This window comes from Myotis brandtii, unplaced genomic scaffold (genome assembly GCF_000412655.1).
Source record: "Myotis brandtii unplaced genomic scaffold, ASM41265v1 scaffold149, whole genome shotgun sequence".
Lineage (NCBI taxonomy): Eukaryota > Metazoa > Chordata > Mammalia > Chiroptera > Vespertilionidae > Myotis > Myotis brandtii.
Window position 1 is genome coordinate 1195824 of NW_005355385.1, and position 5625 is coordinate 1201448.

Here is a 5625-nt window from a genome sequence, read left to right on the forward strand (position 1 = left end):
TGCATGGTCGCAGCCACCGTCTCCAGCCCCGGACCGCAAGAGTCAGTGGCGCTCTCGGCCCGTCTTCTGGTCGCGGTCCCTCTGGTGGCGGCTGCCTCCGGTCTGGAGTCCCTTCCCAGAGGAGGACCGGCGCGGCAGGAGGAGGTGCGGACGCTCCCGGGCGATGAATGGGCGGCGCGCACAGCCCGGACACGCGCGCAAAGTTGTTGCTCCACTCCAGGCACCTGCTCCGCACACTTTAAGCGTCGCCCTGGGGGCGGGCGGTGGGAATGGGGCCGGCGAACGCTCGGCCAATGGGAGTGAACGGAGGGTAGGGGGCGGAGGCGGACCCCACCCCGCCCCTTCTCCCTGCCCCCTTTTCGGGCGCTGGCTCCCGGCATCCTCAGTTATTCCTGCTCCATCTCTGGCTGGTGGCAGATGCTGAGGCACACCAAGTGGGGACGCCAGTCTGGGATCTTGCTCACGCGGGATCCGGGTGGACGGCCGCGGGCGAAGTGCCTAAGGGACTCGACGGAGATGGAAGGTGATTCTGACCCGGAGGCCAGACACTTTGAGTTGGTCAGTTTCCATGCATTAATGTTGGAGTACCTTGCCCTCTGTGTCTCATGGAAACCAATGTGGGCAGATGAGAGTTCTCTTATAGTGTAGGATGGTGGGCAAGTTACTCAACCTCCACCTCTGAGCTTCAATTTTGTCATCTCACAGAGTTGAATGGAATTTAAAAATAGATTATACACATATATGTATATTCTGTGTGTGTATATATATTGTGCATGGGAAAATACAATATATATTAAGGTGTACATTTTGCACTATCATCTTAGTTGGAAAATTATTTATACCTAGGTATTTTATAAATCTAAGCTCTCTATCTCTTGAGATTTTTATTAAAAGACAACTTTCAAACTTCCAATCGTCCTTCTAATATGAGGAAGAGAGTGGGACCAAAATCATCAGAACATTACTCGTACTTAGACTAGGGCAAAAGAGAACCTGACCTCTTGCTCTTCCTCTTCTCTAAGCTTACTCCTTTAATCATGCTCCGCATACTCTGGGTTCTGGAGCTGACTGGCACAGAGACTGGGGAGAGGCAGAAAAGTATAAAAGCTAGAACACTAGGCAATATGTGTGTGTGTGTGTGTGTGTGTGTGTGTGTGTGTGTGAGAGAGAGAGAGAGAGAGGGAGGGGAGATGTTATTAATCTTCTGATAAAAAGATACACTTGTGTGAGCACTGGAAAATGGGATAAAAGCAGAAACTATTGTTTTTGTTTCTCTGGCAACAGCACACAGATGCATGGGTGGTAGCAGACAAGAAGTACTTCTTTACCAATCACTCACAATGGAAGCGCAGGGCCGCTGTTCTCACAATGGAAATGTCCTGTGGTTTTCCAGCCTAGGTGGCAGCAAGAATATTTTGCTGTCCTGGACTACAGACAGCTTCAGTGATTGACCTGAAAATAGGTCTGTCTACCCTGTCTTGCTCTTCCAATCCTTCCAATGGCTGTATATGCACCTATTACTGGCATTTTAATCCTCCTGTGCTTGAAATACTTATGAGTGTTTTTATTTGTTTGTTTCCTAAATAATTTTTAACAGAGACCGTAACTAAGGCCAAAGGTGGCTTTAGAAAACTGACCCCCAAAGATAGGAATCTAGGACTAGCTATCTGACTTGGTTCTGTTTTAAGTCAATGATAACATTATCACTAGTCGAAAATGAGATCATGATAGTCTTGGGCATGAAATGGAAGCAATCACTTAAATTATCAATGGAGAATAAAGTGCCTATTGAAGACATGCCTCTGCTAGCTTAGACTCTCTGGTAGGAATGGTTTCTAGAAGGACCACTGAGAGAGCTAGTAGCTTCTGAACACCCTGGAGAGTTTACAGAATAAAATGACAGCTCAGAGAACTAGAGAGCTTCAATGCTCTAAAAGAATTTCTTAACTTCTGTAGCTGCAGAAAGTATTGACATATTAGACTCAATGTTTGATCCTGCAGATTGCCAAATTATCACAGGAGTTGAATTCACAGTCTTCTTAGGTCTTATATGTGAAAGTTTGGGATTAATTTAAAACCCAAAGACTTGGAATAGGGACATTTTGGTAGTTTGCATTGAATTTGATTATCTTGAACCCCCAAATCCCAGAGTCCTCCTTGCTTGCTGAAGCAGTCTCTCTGCCCCTCTCTGAGATACTGGCCATCCCTTGCTTGAAGATCCTATAATGGCTTCACTAAAACAGCAATCTTGCAAAGGTGTGCCAGTGTTTCTTTACCTCTATGTCCACAACCAGAATCAGATCTCCCTATTCCCCAGAAAGTTGGGTAAGACATCTGACACCAGAGGAGAAGTTTATATAGGAAAAGAATTGCAAGATACTGCTCATGTATATTGGCACTAGAGGGTTTCTGTGTAGGACTGGGTTCTAGAACAAGAAAGAAGGAATATAATATTGAAATTATTGATATATTATAGCACCAGAGATTCTAAATTCAGTGTATTAGCTCAATCAGCCAGGAGTAGCTCTTAGGATTTTCTCAGTTGATTGACTAAAACCAGACTCAACAATGGCCTTCATTAAATTAGATATTAGGTTAAGATACTAGAAATTTCTTGATATAATAGAGAAGAAAGAATCCAAAGGTTTTGTGAGATAGAAATGTTGGAATAGATTGATCACATGCAACATACTCTTCAACCCTCTCAGTGTATCTCTCAGAAGGGCAGAGAGAACAGTCAAGTCACTTCACCTAAACATCGAGAAATCTCTTGGTAAGAGGAGCAGCAGCATTCCTGTACTTCTATGCTGGCACCTGTGAGATGATGGTGGAAGATGCCACTTGTTGAAATGGGCTCCCTCATTTCAATGTGGTAGAGGCCAGTGGCAGCACTAGAACACAGAGAAACGTGGACAAGGTTGCTGTAATGGACAGCAGAGTCAGAGAGGCAATAATCAGGCTTGATCCACAGGGATCTTTGGTACTCACTAATTAATGAGCAGCCTATGATAATTTTAGTTAATCTGGTGAACCAAAATTTGATGTCACCCAAATGAAGAGAGACCCAATCTCTCAAGCAGTTATCTTACCTTATCTGGTTCATAGACCCAGAGCCTCTCAGATGAAGGGAACCTGAAGAAAGAATCCTTGAGCCCTGGCCAGGTGGCTCAGTTAGTTGGAGCTTTGTCAGGTACACCAAAGGGTTTCTGGGTCAATTCCTGGTCAGGGAACATGCCTAGGTTGAAGGTTCAATCCCTGGTCGGGGTGCATACAGGAGACAGAAGGCAACAGATCGATTTTTCTCTCTCAAGAAAAAAATAATAAAATAAATAAAATAAAATAAAATAAAAACATATCCTTGGGTGGGGATTTAAAAAAACCCTTGAGAAAAGATCTTATGATCCTGCTATAAATATACATACATATAAGATATCTGTGCCATTACCAAGTATGATGGTTAATTTTATGTATCAATTTGGATGGGCCATAGCATCCAGATATGTGGTCAACCATTCTGGATGTTTCTGTGAGAATGTTTTTGGTTGAGATTAACATTGAAATCAGGAGACTTTAAGTAGATTGCCCTCCATAAAGCGGATGGGCCTCATCCAATCAGTTGAAGACCTGAATTGAACAAAAGACTGATCTCCCCTGAGTAAGAAGGAATTTTTTGTTGTTGTTAATACTCACCTAAGAATATTTTTTCCATTGATTTTTTCCCCATTGATATTTAGAGAGAGTGGACGGGAGGGGGAGAGAGAGAAACATCGATGTGAAAGAGACACATCAATTGGTTGCCTCAGGATCGAACTTGCAACCAAGGTATGAGCCCTTGACTGGAATCTAACCCAGGACTCTTCAGTCCATGGGCCGACACTCTATCCACTGAGCCAAACTGGCCAAGGCAAGAGGGAATTCTGTAGCAGACAGCCTTTGGACTCAAACTGCAACACTGGCTCTTCTTTAGGTCTCCAGTTTGCTACCTGCTAGTGCAGATTTCAGTCTTTCCAGCCCCTATACATTAGCCAATTCTTTAAAATCTATAGATAAATGATAGATAGATAGACAGATAGATAAAATCTTATATATAATTGATACATATAAATATCAATATTTAATATGCTAGTATATTGATTCTATTTATCTGGAGAACCCTCACTAATACACCAAGCAAATGAAAATACCCAGACTTTTTCTATTAAATCTCCTAGAAAAAGTAGACAATATGTAAGAAGAGATGGCCAATGAAAACAGAGATGGTCCTGGTTGAGTAGCTCAGTTGGTTTTCGTGTAGAAATATAAAGGAATATACTGCTGAGGTTTGACAGGCTTAGAGAGAAGCACCTGGAAAAATGCTTTGAAGTATTTCTTGCCTTCTCCTCCTCCACTGCATTATACTTTGCTATCAAATCCACAGGAATACAAAACAAAATAAATGCAGAGCACTATTTTTGACATGCCCAGCACAGAGCTTAGCACACAATCAACACTGAGTAAAAATTCTTCAAACCCTATGGAAGCTTAGACCTACAAATATTATGTTTGGATCCATGTGCAGGATTTGCTCTTATTACAACTAAATGACACCCAGATTTAACTTCTAATATCTTGTTTCATAGGAAACCAGCAGGGACTATTTGTATTACTTTAAGGACTCACTACCTTCTTAAGATAGAATTAAGAAGCCCTAGCTAATTGGCTCAGTGGATAGAGCATCGGCCACAGACTGAAGAGTCCTGGGTTTGATTCTGGTCAAGGGCATGTACCTCAGTTGCAGGCTCAATCCCCAATCCTGGTCAAGGCATATTCAGGAGGCAACCCATCAATGTGTCTCTCTCACATCGATGTTTCTCTCTCTCTGTCCCTCTCCTTCCCTTCCACTCTCTCTAAGAATCGATGGAAAAATACCCTAGGGTGAGAGCTAACAACAACAAAAAGATAGGATTAAGTAATTTATGGATCCTAGATTCTCAGTAAGAGAACCAAGCAATCCTGGCTCTCAGGAAATGCTCTGTTTTCTGAGAGAAGTGGAATTGTCTAGGGACTTAGATGCAATGCAAGCTTGGTACCTGAATTTTCTTTCTGATTTTTTTTTTGTGTGTGTGTGTGTTTTTGTTTTGTTTTAATTCAGAGAGGAAAGGAGAGGGAGAGAGAAATAGAAACATCAATGATGAGAGAGAATCATTGATTGGCTGCCTCTTGCACGCCCCCTACTGGGGATCGAGCCCACAATCTGGGCATGTGCCCTAGACTGGAATAGAACCTGGGACCCTTCAGTCCACAGGCTGATGCTCTATCCACTGAGCCAAACCAGCTCGGGCTTTCTGGACTTTTGAAGGGTGAGGAAATAGACAATCCACTTACCTCTCAGCTGGGGCCCTGCAAGTGTCTGGTTAGAGTCCCTGGATTTACCAAAGAGCAAATTTATGAAGTAGATGCATATCTCCATTGATTACAATTGAAGAAGGAAGGAGGATTCAGAAAAATGGTTTGTGGCAGTGGATGGTAGAGGAAACACATTGGAAGAGGCTCATCCTTCTAGTCTTTCTCATTGACCAGCACAGCAGTGTGAAAGGACAGACGGCAAAAGACTGACTGATACAAAGCCCAGAAGAGCAATAATTC